General features: G+C 51.2%; 1 pseudogene; it reads right to left on the bottom strand.

The window, feature by feature from the left end:
- The window catches only part of LOC125519155, a 37,861-nt pseudogene extending 30,649 nt beyond the window's left edge, over positions 1 to 7,212 (bottom strand).
- Between the last annotated feature and the right edge of the window lie 7,385 nt (positions 7,213 to 14,597).

Genomic DNA, 14,597 nt, shown 5'->3' with positions numbered 1-14,597 from the left:
TTTGACTCCCAGATTGTGCATTATCACTAACTGCAGCAGGATTTTTCCTTCTCCGTTTGTACTAACGGTTCCTTTCCAGGTAGGCAGCGCGCTGTTCTGGAGTCATCTCCAAGTATCTTTCCCGATCACGATAATGCTTACGCTCGGATGCATTTTTTGGTAGACTTACGTGTCCAGTTGAAGGAGTATTTGACTGTATGGATATGCCAGATAGATTGATTGATCGTTTTGTCCCAGTAATTGGATGACCCACTGAACCAAGAATTTTTTGTGCTGAAATAAATAGAACATTTCAGAAAAACCGTGAGCACTCTTTTAATACACAAGGCATAGGTTTTATTTATTTATATAACATCTAAGAAGTTCTAATCTTGTTTCAATATTCTGGTGACCAGAAATATTACGGACGTACCTTGTTTCCCTTTTGATAAACTATGTGAGTCAACCACATTTGTAATATCTTGAAAAGGGGCCTGTAATGGCATTCCAATGGATCCTGCTGTATGGTTACTTGAACTTCCATTCACTTGCTTCCTAGATAATTGTCCACACTTGACTCTGCAAAGGCGCTGAGCAACATAGTAGACGACATTAGCATAAGCATAGGTAGAGCATGCAGCAGTATACGCACGCGAAGCTTAAGTCACATAAAACTTCTTGTAGCAAACTATTTTTTGGCATATTAATTGATATTCATAAATAATCCAACAATAGCAGTATTGATGTTTTGTCAGTACAGATTTTGACATGGTACAGTGTAACATATAGCAGTGTTCTCTATAAAAGATCATTTCAAATGTAACATACAACAGTGGAGATGGGGTTTTAAATGGCTGTAACACTTCTATGGAAGTATGAGAAATGAAACGGAAAAAAAAACTTTGTGGACATAAACACAAACATGTGGTGGTCAGAGTATGCTGTGATATAATTTCTTGATTTCTATACTGAAATACAAAATCTGGCTTCGGATTTATGGCATCTGATACACATATAATTAGAATGTATAAAGATCATCAAAGAAATTAGCACCACTTCTATACTTTCTCAAATTGTATCTTACCTCTTCAACATCTAAGCTGTCAGTGCGTGAGGTTGAGGATGCTTTGTTCACGGCCGTCGGGCTGCACTGGTATGTCATCCGGCTGCTAGCACTTGCAGCAGCGATGGCATCCGGGGCGGATTGGCCTGATGCGCATACGGCCGGAGTTGCCAGGAAGCGGTGGCGGCGACCACGTGGAACAGTAGCAAGGGGTGGTGAACGCATGAAGGAAAAGCTCCTGCAGCGGCCCGAGTTTGAGCGATTGGGGTTGAAAGGGAGGAGGGCTTGCCGCGGCCGGGGGCGTAGGGCAGATCTGTCTCTAGAGGAGATGCCAGGAACAGGAAGGATGCGGTGGCGCGAGTACAGGGCGACGGCGAGGGGACGGTGAAACCACGAAACAGAGTCTGCTTCGATGAGAGAGAGGAAATGGCGCGGGATTTTTTTTGTCGGTATTTTATTTAGGTGGGGACGCTCTAGGTGCTTCCAGAATAACAGAGCGCGCGCATCCAAAGCGCTCAAAACCAAAGCGCGCGCGGGGGTGGCTGCGAATCCCGAAGATCTCAGCCCTTGGATTCGGTTTGGTAAAGATCTGACGGCAGATCTTGAACACAGCAAGCTGAATCAACGGTCCATGTTTGGCTTGAGATGCTAGGAGGAGAGAGAGGGGACCAAATTCAAAATTGGTACACTATAGAGTAGTATAGAAGTATAGATGTGCAATCATTAGCATTATTATGCAGTTAGTTTATGAATCCAGATGAACATTAAAAATTTTATAATGTATTCATGATCTAGACATGTATATAGAGATTTTAAAAATGTGAATTAACATGGAAACGTTGATTCGCGACTTTGTGCATCTTACTTGACACCGAGAAGAAATAATTTGAGAGTTATTTTGTTTCTTTTGATAGGATGTGACGGCCGATGCATGAATGGAGCAACAACTGTTAGCCAAAACACAGTTTTGGGTACAAAATATACACCTGAGTATTTTATAGTCAAGTAGCATAAACATTGTGTAAACCATACATGGAAAAAATTAATAATATCCAAGAGCTTTCAACATATTATGTTGTTTACAACCTTATATCCTAACTAACAATGGCAAAAATTAACTTTGTGGTGGTCTTTCTGGGTTGGTTGATGCATAAATAACGCTATGGATCAACACGTAAATTTGTGTCACCCTTCTACTTTGAGAAATAAAATGAGTGCAAATCGCCTAAAATCGAAAAACATACATGCCTAAACCGCATGAAACCAGGAAATGTAAGAGTGTAAACCAGGTGAAAATAACAAACTTCTCTTGCGGGTAGGCTTATCTGGCATGGTGCTACCTATAGTCAAGGGAGGAGCCAGGTTCACACTAGGCAATGGGCCTATTGTGGTTCACTAATATGCTACACATGTGTCCATGGATGTCACGCCCCAGATGCAGGCAGGAGCTCGGGTTCCAGCTCCGCCTTGGGCTATGATCTAAGAATATATTGAAAGCTTTAACAACATAAGCAAAATTTTAACCCCATCAAAAAAATGAACCATAGGCGGTTTCAAACATTTTTGTCCTACCTAAAAATGAGAAAATGTGATACTACGGTATCTTCTACAAGACAAGGACGAAAAAATATTCCTAATACTTGGATTAAAACCAGTTTCAGTGACATGGGGCCAATACCTTTGGAGAGGGACCCCTTGACGGTGATCAATGGATTGATCTCGACGACCTGGCGCCAATATCCTCCTTAGCCACCCTGCCACGCCTGAGATCCAAGTCAGAGTCCCTAATGTCGACCTTGGAACTCCTCGACATCCACATAATCATCCTCCACCCCAAGCCCGACCCCAAATCCGTCGAGCCCCGTGAAGTGCCACCCCCATCGGGGCTTCCTCTTCTTGGGCCACAGTGTTGTCTGGATCACCCTCCCAGGCACCATGGGCGTCTTAAGGTCCGCGAGGATCACTCCGCCGCACATGGCCGCTATTACCTCATCATAGTCGTTGTGGGGTAGGAACCTCGATTGAATTGGTAAATGGGTGGAGTTTTTAATGAAGCGGTGGAGCGGGTCTGTAGGTTTGCAGGTTGAGACAAGGGCAGTCCCCTATATACACGGTGGTCGTGTGACGGCGCCCCCACCCAAGGTTCCATGTATCAGTGAGGGGTCATGCGGCGCAGAAGGAACGAGGTAGGTTCCGGAAGCAAGTGCTTCCATTCATGGGGAATCTTGCACGTTCACCCCTTGAAAGAAGTGGTATTTCTGGTATTTCCCCTTGGAAATTATTGGATGGATGATTGACTTTCTTTCTTTGATATCAAACCATTTTTTGCTCAAGATTGTACGAAATCCCTCCCTTGAGAGAAAGGGTGTATGGAACTCATGTACTGCTATATTATACTCGTATTGTACTTTCACTGACACCGTCCAACAAAGACACTCAATGAAGATCTCTAATTCATCCTTTCACTCATGGCCACTACTCCATGGAGTTCTTTTAGAAACCCTATTCCATTGAGTTAATAGCATGTATGTATACAATCATTAGCATTAGCATTATACACACTAGTTCTATGAATCGGTTTGCCTAGGGCTCTCTAGATGTGAAATAATTATGTCACATCTAAGGTGACATCATTTGTTTGTTCGGCTGAGCCTTTAGTGGGTTGGATTGTTTTATGGGTTACTGCTTCGTTAGGATCTTTTAGGTTGGGATTTTTTTTCTTCTTTTTACTTTTTGGATTGTGTTGTACATGTAAGTGAAGAAAATAAAACCATAAAACTAAACTTGGTTGGCGACAAAAAAGAAAAAAATGAAAATAAAAAAATGCACAAAGAAGTATCAGTTTATGGGCATGCAAAAAATTGAACAAAAAGTATCTTTCCGAGATTCACTTAGTTGTGTTTTCCTGTCAACCTTACTAAGACAAAAAGTCAGAAACTTTGTTTATCTATATTCTATACCGTTTCCATCTAGATTTTATCGTTGAAGGCAAAAAAATGTTCCAGCAAATTGTATAGATGGACATAATATTTAACTGAGATATACCATCCTAGATCAATATGAAGCTCTGTTAGTAAGGACACATGTAAGCATGTATTATTTAGTTCTAGCTAATTACAAGGGTTAGGTAATCATTACTTTTCATGTCCTTGTCGGCAGGTGACACTAACATAGGACGACAAGAGACACTGACACTGAGCTCACACGTTGCATTGCATGATGGAATTTTATCCTATCATGTTGGGTTCATTATGCTCTGTTGTTGTTGTTGTTGTTTTTTTTTACCAAGATGAGGCATCGTTGTTGTAAGTCTATGTATTTGTTTTGAAAAAAATGTTCTTTCTACATCATTCCAAGTCTACATAAGGCTGGAGCTCAAAGAGTTCCATTCCATACATTTTTGTTATACCATGTACAATCTAGCATAAAGGCTGATAGCTAGCAAACAAACACTCCTACGCGAAGCAAAATATATGTTTGTGAGTTCACATAGAAATCGCAGTGGATTTTTTCTTCATAAAAGTAAGAAAGAAAATCTGTACTAATATATATTTAGAGTTTCCCAGATCAGCCTTTCACATGAAGTGCCTTTAATATTTAAACATTAACCTGTGTGCATTGATTTACACATAACATCGATTTGTAATATCTGGTCAAACATGTATCTTTCTATAATTCTTATTATTCATGTGAACACAAATCCGAGTTAATGATAGCATTGGCTTTGTATTTTAATCTTTCAGAGTTATTTATCTGCATGTCAGTATACTCTATTTTTTTGCGTCAGCCTCCTAATTTAAGGTGCCCAACCATTAATTGTTAATGTGGATATCTTCTAATCTAAACTGCCAACCCTCACTAACATAGCTCCCTTAACATGCAAGAATGCCACCTAAGCATTTGATAGGCATGGGAAAATGTCCACCTCAACATGCAACTATATGCATAAGAAAAAAGTCACCTCAACATGCAAACATTCATGAGAATTTCATTATGTTTAATCTTTATCTTCTATATCTAAATAGCTAGTCCCCACTAACTTATTTCCCTTAACATGCAAGCATGCCGCCTAAGCATTTGATATGCATGGAAAATGCCCACCTCCACATGCAACTATACGCATAAGAAAAAGTAACCTCAGCAGGCAAATATTCATGAGAATTTCATTCTGTTGTGATATTTATACTTAATAATTCTTTTTACAACTATACAATCATCCAATCATAATAAATCATATGTATTTTCAGTTTTGGTTCTCATATCATTTCCAAATATCCATGTTAAATATTAGAATATTGCAAAACATCCCTGCAACAACAAGCGGGGTATCATCTAGTGTGCCTAATTTGAGGACAAAGCTCAATTATTCATGTCCAAATTTTGTATGGGAAAGGAGACAGTTGGGATGCTGGCCTCCCATCAGATTTTTGCCTCTGTCCGCCATATCCAAATTATTTATCTGCTCATTTCCTTTTTTAAGTTGCATCCTACTGCAATGTATTCATTTATATAGAAGTTTGTGGCAGGAGCATAAAAGGAGACAAGATCATCCCACAATGCCTTCTAAAAACTTTGATCACAACATGCATTGTGGTGGTTCCATCCCTAGATATAGTCCAGTGTCTATAAATACAAGAGAATACTATGATGTCAATTTAGTTAGACAAATTTATTCTACCTCCGTAATTTTTTGAAGTGTTTCTAATATTTTTTGTCTTTTGTACTTATATGCATACTCGCATTTACAGTGTGGCATGAATAGATTTTCCAAAGGCATACTTGCATTGTTGGATTGTTACGTTGTTTTCTCTGAATTACACAAAACTTAAAGAGATTGACATGTACGCCATTAGTTTGGACACCTTAATCTGTGTATATATTTGATGTGTCACATAATCTCAAACTTAATTTAAGTAGATGGCCTTTATGAATAGGCTGGATCATGTTGTTTGTATTGAAATTTGAATTCTCTCTTTTTGAACAGGCAGGGCAACGTTGTTAGCATTGGCATTTGCACTCTCTGTATTGTAACCATATGATTGCAAGGAAAAATCAGTTCCTGTTTTGGTAGAGGAGCCTTTTGAATCATTGGGGTCCAAGTTCACATAAATGTAAAAATTCCCCGAGTTCACAATGCATAAAACTGCCTCTTCAATGCAATGCGCCCGAACTCTCAGGGCAATTTATTTAGTAGCATTTTAAATACCTCCATTACTTCCTTGAACATGTGTCAGTACCGAACACAAACAAAATTAAACCTGGGTCAAATACACGACATATATTAGCAAAGGCAGTCAACATGAGTATTTCAGCTCTCATTCGGTCTCAATGTTCTAAACCCTACACTTGCCACTGGCTTTCCTTGGTGTTGTGTTCTTTTTCCCCATCTCTCCCTCCCCTTATGTGTGTTTGCTTCAAGTAGCTATCTCATGATTTCCTAACTACACATGGACCTTTTTCTTCTCTATTGTGTGTTGTCTTAATTTTCTGTTATCCATGTTTGCTGCATGTATAGATTCTATAAAATAATTAATTAACACACTCTTCATGTAGAAAACACAAACACATGAAATGTGCATTGGATACTCAAAAATATAAAACCGGAAACTCTCAAACTAGCCCACATTGTTTCAATCTCAAACAAGCCAATGAGGCGCCGCGTGCCGCCGCACACTACCTATTAGTTTGTATGGAAGGCCCATCACATCTACATACATGAATGATTGTGGAAAATGTGTATTGCATAACACTTCAACTCTAATAAAGAATGACTTTATTGATGGATATTTAAATACTTAACAATGTTTATTCGCAGAAAAAGTTAACAATGAATGAATGCAAAATTAGAATTAAGGGGACTTGCCCTCCCCACCATTTGCATATGAGGGACGCGGAAAATTTGGTGGCTGACTTGTGGTCCTACTAAGCTAACGCGTATGCAGGGCTTTGTCAACTTAATCAACAAATGATTCCAGCTACTGAACCGTTGGATATTAATTCAACAACCGTGCTACTTCTTCAACCTCGGATCTTGCTCCTGTCTCCCATGGGTGGCAGTGCTGCAGTGCACCCGAACCAGTCAAGTTTCCAACTCCTCTTCAACTGCTACCCCACTGCCGCGTCTTCCCCATCTCCAGGCCGTTATAGTCTAGGGCCTCGCTGTCATCCATCGGCCTTGGTGCACTCGACACAGTGTGGTCAATGTGGTCAACAAACGAGAGTCATCGGAAGATGACTGTACGTGGAGGGGCTGGCAGTGGGGCGCACCACGCCCATGGACACATGCATGTGTCGGATTTCGGGTTCCGGCAGACCCTTGAGGTTCGAACACTGGGGTGCGCGCGGAGATTTCGCCTCCTACCTACCTGCACTCCTCCGCCTTACTAGGATCTAAACTAAGGAAAGAACAACACAAGAGACACAGGGTTTATACTGGTTTGGGCCACCGTTGTGGTGTAATACCCTACTGTGTGTGGTGTGGTGGATTGCCTCTTGGGCTGATGATGATGAACAATACAAGGAAGAACAGCCTCGCGAGGGTCTGCTCTTGGCTGGGGCGATGAACTGCTCGGAGGATCTCAGTCACCCCTCTCTCTCTCTCTCTACCTGATCTTCTCTATCTTTCCAACTCTCTGGCCAGCTCTTTTTCCCCGGCCTTCAGCCTCCTTTTGGCTCTGTGGGTGGCTGGTCCTATTTATAGAGGCCCTGGTCCTCTTCCCAAATATCGAGCGGGAAGGGAGCCAACAATGGCGGGCTAATTTGAAGGGGGACAGCTAGTATCAACTATCCTGACAAAAGTGTCTTCGCCTGCGCAAAGCTCTGATGATGACGCCGTCTTGGGCTCCACGGTGATCTCCGTCTCGTAGTCCTCCTGGTCTTGGTCTCGTTGCACCGAAATGGCAACCTTTGCCTGATGCCTCGGTACTCCATGGCTGCGCTTGCCCCCTTTGCACCAAAGAGGAAGGGAGGACGTTGCGCGGGCTGGCACCCGCCTGGCGCCCCCGGTCGTCATGGCTTGCGTCACGGGCACCTCGTGAGATACCCCGCCTTGATCTCTCCGCCTCCTCGTGAGCCAGCCTGACGAGGCCACGCCTGAGGAAGCTCCGCGTCGTCCGCCCCGCGAGGCTTGGCCCCTCGTGAGGGTCTTGGGTTTGTGTTGGTGAAGATGGGCCGCGCTAGACCCCCCTTTGAGCCACGCCGTGGGCCGCAGGCAGGCAAGTCTGGGGACCCCCGTTCCCAGAACGCCGACAGTAGCCCCCGGGCCCAAGGCGCGCCCGGACTTGGCCGTGCTGGGAGGCGGAAGGGCAAGAGTGAAGCGCCGCGGGCCCTAACAGCCCGCGGCCTTGGGAGCCGCGTGGTGGTTGATTGGACGTGGGCGGCACTGTTCCCCCACGCCCTCCTTATTTTGCGCCATGCTGGGCGGACCCGTAGTCATACACAGCCGTTCCCCTGTTTGGTTACTCGAGCGCCCTCTGTCCTTCCTCCGCTCGAACTCTGGTTTCTGTTTCCAATTCTATCTTGAACCTTGCCCCCCTTCCCATCGCCATGGCTCCGATGAAGAAGGGAAGAGGGGAGAAACCCATGTCTCCGCCTTGCCCGCCGCCGTTGGTGGCCCCCGCTGAGGGCTTGGGCAAGGTCAGCTTGGCTCTGGCCACCATCTTCAATGAATGCGGGAGGACGACGGCTTGGCCTGCGTCCCACTTCTCCATCGGCAGGCTAGCCACCGAGGTCCCGTATTTTGCCGACGCCCTGTGGGCGGGTCTGGTTCCTCCCTTTTCTGATTTTTTCAATGCCATGCTCTCCCATTATCAGATCCACATGATGCATCTGGGTCCTGCCATCGCTCTCCTTTTGGTCTTCGCCTTTGTTTGCGAGGCTATGATGGGCATCCTTCCTTCGGTTGCCTTTCTGCGCCACTTCTTCTCGCTGCGCCTTGTTGACCCTACCCAACGCTAGGCGTGTGTGAGCTTCGTCGCCGCGCCTGAGATGGCGGCCTTTGGGATTGACTTCAAGCTCCCTCCGCCCGTGGCTGGGTTCCGCGAGCGGTGGCTGTATGTGGATGCTGGGGTGCCCAGCCCCCTGCTGTCGGAGCCAACTTCGCCTGCTGTCCCTAATTCGGGCTGGGCCAGGAGACGCTTGAGAGCCCCCGGTCGTCTTCGTCTGGCACCGCTTCATGTTCTTGAGGTCGCTTGGCGCGACAGCGCCCAAGGTGGTGAAGGAGTTCCTGCTACGCCGCGTTGCTCGGCCGTGCCCGGCCGTCGCGAGGGTGCCAGCCCCCAGCCCGGAGGGGGAGTGCTGACTCGCGGCCCCGGCGCTTGCTTGAGGCAGATGATGGTGTGGAGGACGTGCTCGAGCGTGCTCGGGAGCGTCGCGCTCACCGCCAAGGATTCCTTCGAAGGGCGGCTGACGCGGTAAGCCTGCTTGGAGAGGAGCTTGCCGATGAAGACGCGCGCCTTGAGGCCGAGGGCCTGCGCCTGGCTGCAGAGAGGTGCGAGCTGGAGGACGCCATCGCCCTTGTGCGCCGTCAGCGCGATCTTGACGACGCAGAGGCCAAGGCGTCGCTGGTGGCCTCTCGGGAGGCCCGATCTTGGGCCGCTGAGGAGGCTCGGGAAGCTGACCGGCGGCGAACGGCGGCGGAGGAGCAGGCTCGGGAGCTCCTGGCCTGGTGCCACTCACTAGAGGAGCAGGCGGAGCTGCGCGAGGCAGCTCTCGCGTCGATGAAGGTGGCCTTCGGCGACTCAGCAGAGCTCCAGAAGCACGAGGAGGCGCTGACGCTGGAAGCCGCCGAACGCACCCGTGAGTATGAGCGTCTGGAGACGAGGGAGCGCTGGGTGACGCAGGCGGAGGATCATGTTGCCGCACGGGAAGCCCGCATCCTGGAGGAGGTCGGACGTCGAGCGGTGATGGCGCATTTGAACCTCGAGCACGAGTTCGACGAGAAGCTGGGGTTGATCTGGGCCAAAGCTGAAGGCAGAACTGCTGCCTTGAGGGCCAAGCTGGAGGAGGCGACGCGGCGGGCCGACGCTTTCCGGGCCGCTCTTGAGGTGGCGCAAGGTGAGTTAACCGCTTCCCAGGCCGAGGTGCTCCTTCTCCACCAGCGGGTGGAGGAGGCTGATGTCGTCGCGGGCCAGAACGCGGACGAGATTCGTCAGCGGCGGATCCTGGAGCATGAGCACGGCCCCATGCTTGCCATGCTCCGGGAGAGAGCCAACCCAGCCTTGGGCAACATCTGCGAGGCGGCTGTTGGCGAGCCGCACGCAGTCAACTATGCTGGCAATCTTCAGTTCTTCACTGACATGGTGACGCAGCTGGAGGCGCGGTCGGTCAGGGCTGACAGGTTGGTGGAGGAGAGGAGCCACGGCCTGCTTGGGCGCGCCTTTTATCGCGTCTTCAGCCACCTCCAGAACATGGATCCCCACTTTGATTTTGACGCCGCCATCGCCCCAGTCCCCCAGGCCGTCCGAGGCGACCTGGCGCACTGGGTGGAGGACAATGTGGATGCTCTCATCAGGGCCTTCGCTTCAGACAATGACGACGCGGCCGTGGCGGCCGACGAGGGCGGCGTGGTGAACGGCCCTGACGCCGCCGGCGGCGACGTGGACAGCGATGGCGAGTTCAGCGACGCCAACAACGGCTCGGGTGGTGCTCTTGAGAACGCATTGGGGGATTCATCCGACTGATTGTGCATCGCTCATACTTCCTTACCCTACAACAGACACAGGGTTTATACTGGTTCGGGCCACCGTTGTGGTGTAATACCCTACTCCAGTGTGTGGTGTGGTGGATTGCCTTTTGGGCTAATGATGATGAACAATACAAGGAAGAACAGCCTCGCGAGGGTCTGCTCTTGGCTGGGGCGATGAACTGCTGGGAGGAGCTCAGTCACCCCTCTCTCTCTCTACCTGATCTTCTCTATCTTTCCAACTCTCTGGCCAGCTCTTTTTCCCCGGCCTTCAGCCTCCTTTTGGCTCTATGGGTGGCTGGTTCTATTTATAGAGGCCCTGGTCCTCTTCCCAAATATCGAGCGGGAAGGGAGCCAACAATGGCGGGCTAATTTGAAGGGGGACAGCTAGTATCAACTATCCTGACAAAAGTGGTCTTCGCCTGTGCAAAGCTCTGGTGATGACGCTGTCTTGGGATCCACGGTGACCTCCGTCTCGTAGTCCTCCTGGTCTTGGTCTCGTTGCACCGAAATGGCAACCTTTGCCTGATGCCTCATTACTCCGCGGCTGCGCTTGCCCCCTTTGCACCAAAGAGGAAGGGAGGACGCTGCGCGAGCTGGCACCCGCCTGGCGCCCCCGGTCATCATGGCTTGCGTCACGGGCACCTCGTGAGATACCCCGCCTTGATCTCTCCACCTCCTTGTGAGCCAGCCTGACGAGGCCACGCTTGAGGAAGCTCCGCGTCGTCCGCCCCGCGAGGCTTGGCCCCTCGCGAGGGTCTTGGGTTTGTGTTGGTGAAGATGGGCCGCGCTGGGCCCCCCTTTGAGCCACGCCGCGGGCCGCAGGTAGGCAAGTCTGGGGACCCCCGTTCCCAAAACGCCGACAGTAGCCCCCGGGCCCAAGGCGTGCCCGGACTTGGCCGTGGTGGGAGGCGGAAGGGCAAGAGCGAAGCGCCGCGGGCCCTAACAGCCTGCGGCCTTGGGAGCCGCGTGGTGGTTGATTGGACGTGGGCGGCACTGTTCCCCCACGCCCTCCTTATTTTGCGCCATGCTGGGCGGACCCGTAGTCGTACACAGCCATTCCCCTGTTTGGTTGCTCGAGCACCCTCTGTGCTTCCTCCGCTCGAACTCTGGTTTCTGTTTCCAATTCAATCTTGAACCTTCCCCCCCCTTCCCATTGCCATGGCTCCGACGAAGAAGGGAAGAGGGGAGAAACCCGTGTCTCCTCCTTGCCCGCCGCCGTTGGCGGCCCCCGCTGAGGGCTTGGGCAAGGTCAGCTTGGCTGTGGCCACCATCTTCAATGAATGCGGGAGGACAACGGCTTGGCCCGCGTCCCACTTCTCCATCGGCAGGATAGCCACCGAGGTCCCGTATTTTGCCGACGCCCTGTGGGAGGGTCTGGTTCCTCCCTTTTCTGATTTCTTCAATGCCGTGCTCTCCCATTATCAGATCCACATGATGCATCTGGGTCCTGAATCCATCGCTCTCCTTTCGGTCTTCGCCTTTGTTTGCGAGGCTATGATGGGCATCCTTCCTTCGGTTGCCTTGCTGCACCACTTCTTCTCGCTGCGCCTTGTTGACCCTACCCAACGCTGGGCGTGTGTGAGCTTCGTCGCCGCGCCTGAGACGGCGGCCTTTGGGATTGACTTCAAGCTCCCTCCGCCCGTGGCTGGGTTCCACGAGCGGTGGCTGTATGTGGATGCTGGGGTGCCCAGCCCCCTACTGTCGGAGCCAACTTCGCCTGCTGTCCCTAATTCGGGCTGGGGCCAGGAGACGCTTGAGAGCCCCCGGTCGTCTTCGTCTGGCACCGCTTCACGTTCTTGAGGTCGCTTGGCGCGACAGCTCCCAAGGTGGTGAAGGAGTTCCTGCTACGCCGCGTTGCTCGGCCGTGCCCGGCCGTCGCGAGGGTGCCAGCCCCCAGCCCGAAGGGGGAGTGCTGACTCGCGGCCCCGGCGCTTGCTTGGGGCAGATGATGGTGTGGAGGACGTGCTCGAGCGTGCTCGGGAGCGTCGCGCTCTCCGCCAAGGATTCCTTCGAAGGGCGGCTGACGCGGTAAGCCTGCTTGGAGAGGAGCTTGCCGATGAAGACGCGCGCCTTGAGGCCGAGGGCCTGCGCCTGGCTACAGAGAGGTGCGAGCTGGAGGACGCCATTGCCCTTGTGCGCCGTCAGCGCGATCTTGACGACGTAGAGGCCAAGGCGTCGCTGGTGGCCTCTCGGGAGGCCCGATCTTGGGCCGCTGAGGAGGCTCGGGAAGCTGACCGGCGGCGAACGGCGACGGAGGAGCAGGCTCGGGAACTCCTGGCCTGGTGCCACTCACTAGAGGAGCAGGCGGAGCTACGCGAGGCAGCTCTCGCGTCGATGAAGGTGGCCTCCGGCGACTCAGCAGAGCTCCAGAAGCGCGAGGAGGCGCTGACGCTGGAAGCCGCCAAACGCACCCGTGAGTACGAGCGTCTGGAGACGAGGGAGCGCTGGGTGACGCAGGCGGAGGATCATGTTGCCGCACGAGAAGCCCGCGTCCTGGAGGAGGTCGGACGTCGAGCGGCGATGGCGCATTTGAACCTCGAGCACGAGTTCGACGAGAAGCTGGGGTTGATCCGGGCCGAAGCTGAAGGCAGAACTGCTGCCTTGAGGGCCAAGCTGGAGGAGGCGACGCGGCAGGCCGACGCTTTCCAGGCCGCTCTTGAGGTGGCGCAAGGTGAGTTAACCGCTTCCCAGGCCGAGGTGCTCCTTCTCCACCAGCGGGTGGAGGAGGCTGATGTCGTCGCGGGCCAGAACGCGGACGAGATCCGTCAGCGGCGGATCCTGGAGCATGAGCACGGCCCCATGCTTGCCACGCTCCGGGAGAGAGCCAATGCAGCCTTGGGCAACATCTGCGAGGCGGCTGTTGGCGAGCCGCACGCAGTTAACTATGCTGGTAATCTTCAGTTCTTCACTGACGTGGTGACGCAGCTGGAGGTGCGGTCGGTCAGGGCTGACAGGTTGGTGGAGGAGAGGAGCCGCGGCCTGCTTGGGCGCGCCTTTTATCGCGTCTTCAGCCACCTCCAGAACATGGATCCCCACTTTGATTTTGACGCCGCCATCGCCCCAGTCCCCCAGGCCGTCCGAGGTGACCTGGCGCACTGGGTGGAGGACAATGTGGATGCTCTCATCAGGGCCTTCGCTTCAGACAACGACGATGCGGCCGTGGCGGCCGACGAGGGCAGCGTGGTGAACGGCCCTGACGCCGCCGCCGGCGACGTGGACAGCGATGGCGAGTTCGGCGACGCCAGCAATGGCTCGGGTGGTGCTCTTGAGAACGCATTGGGGGATTCATCTGACTGATTGTGCATCGCTCATACTTCCTTACCCTACATGAATAGAACTCAGGTTTTGGCCTGATTGCAGTGAGAGCATTTTGGAGGGGGAGCCCCTTGTGTAAAACTTGTGTTCATCGTATTAGTAGACGCTACATTGCCCATGCGCCCGCGCCAAGTGGTTGGCCCAAGCGACGCGCTGGTCGGCTAGTTTACCTTTGTCCCGTGCTGGCCCTAAGGAAGCCCGCAGGGAGTTGTGGTGTTTCGAGTGTTCCCTGATTGGGTTCGTAGGATCTGCAGTTAAACCTCCTCCTGAGAGGTCACGTCGGCGACAGTCTGGGCTGCGCGCAAGCTTGGCCTGACCTGGCTCGCGAGGGGCTCGCGAGGGGAGGAAGCTGAGGCGATGCGGTAACCAAAACGCGAGAAATTGCTCGAACGAGACTAAGCACCCCTTCCCCGAACACACGCAAATCTCAAATTTGAATCCAACTTGAATTCAGCGGGGGGAAAACGGCAACCAAAGGGAAAAGCGAGGAAAGCAAACAAAAGGCCGCGTCCGGCACCTAGTCTAGTCTTGGACGTCTTCTCACCAGCGCGGAGC

The sequence above is a fragment of the Triticum urartu genome, chromosome 7 (assembly GCF_003073215.2).
Source record: "Triticum urartu cultivar G1812 chromosome 7, Tu2.1, whole genome shotgun sequence".
In the NCBI taxonomy this organism is placed as follows: Eukaryota; Viridiplantae; Streptophyta; class Magnoliopsida; order Poales; family Poaceae; genus Triticum; species Triticum urartu.
This window is presented reverse-complemented; position numbering and strand designations above follow the sequence as displayed.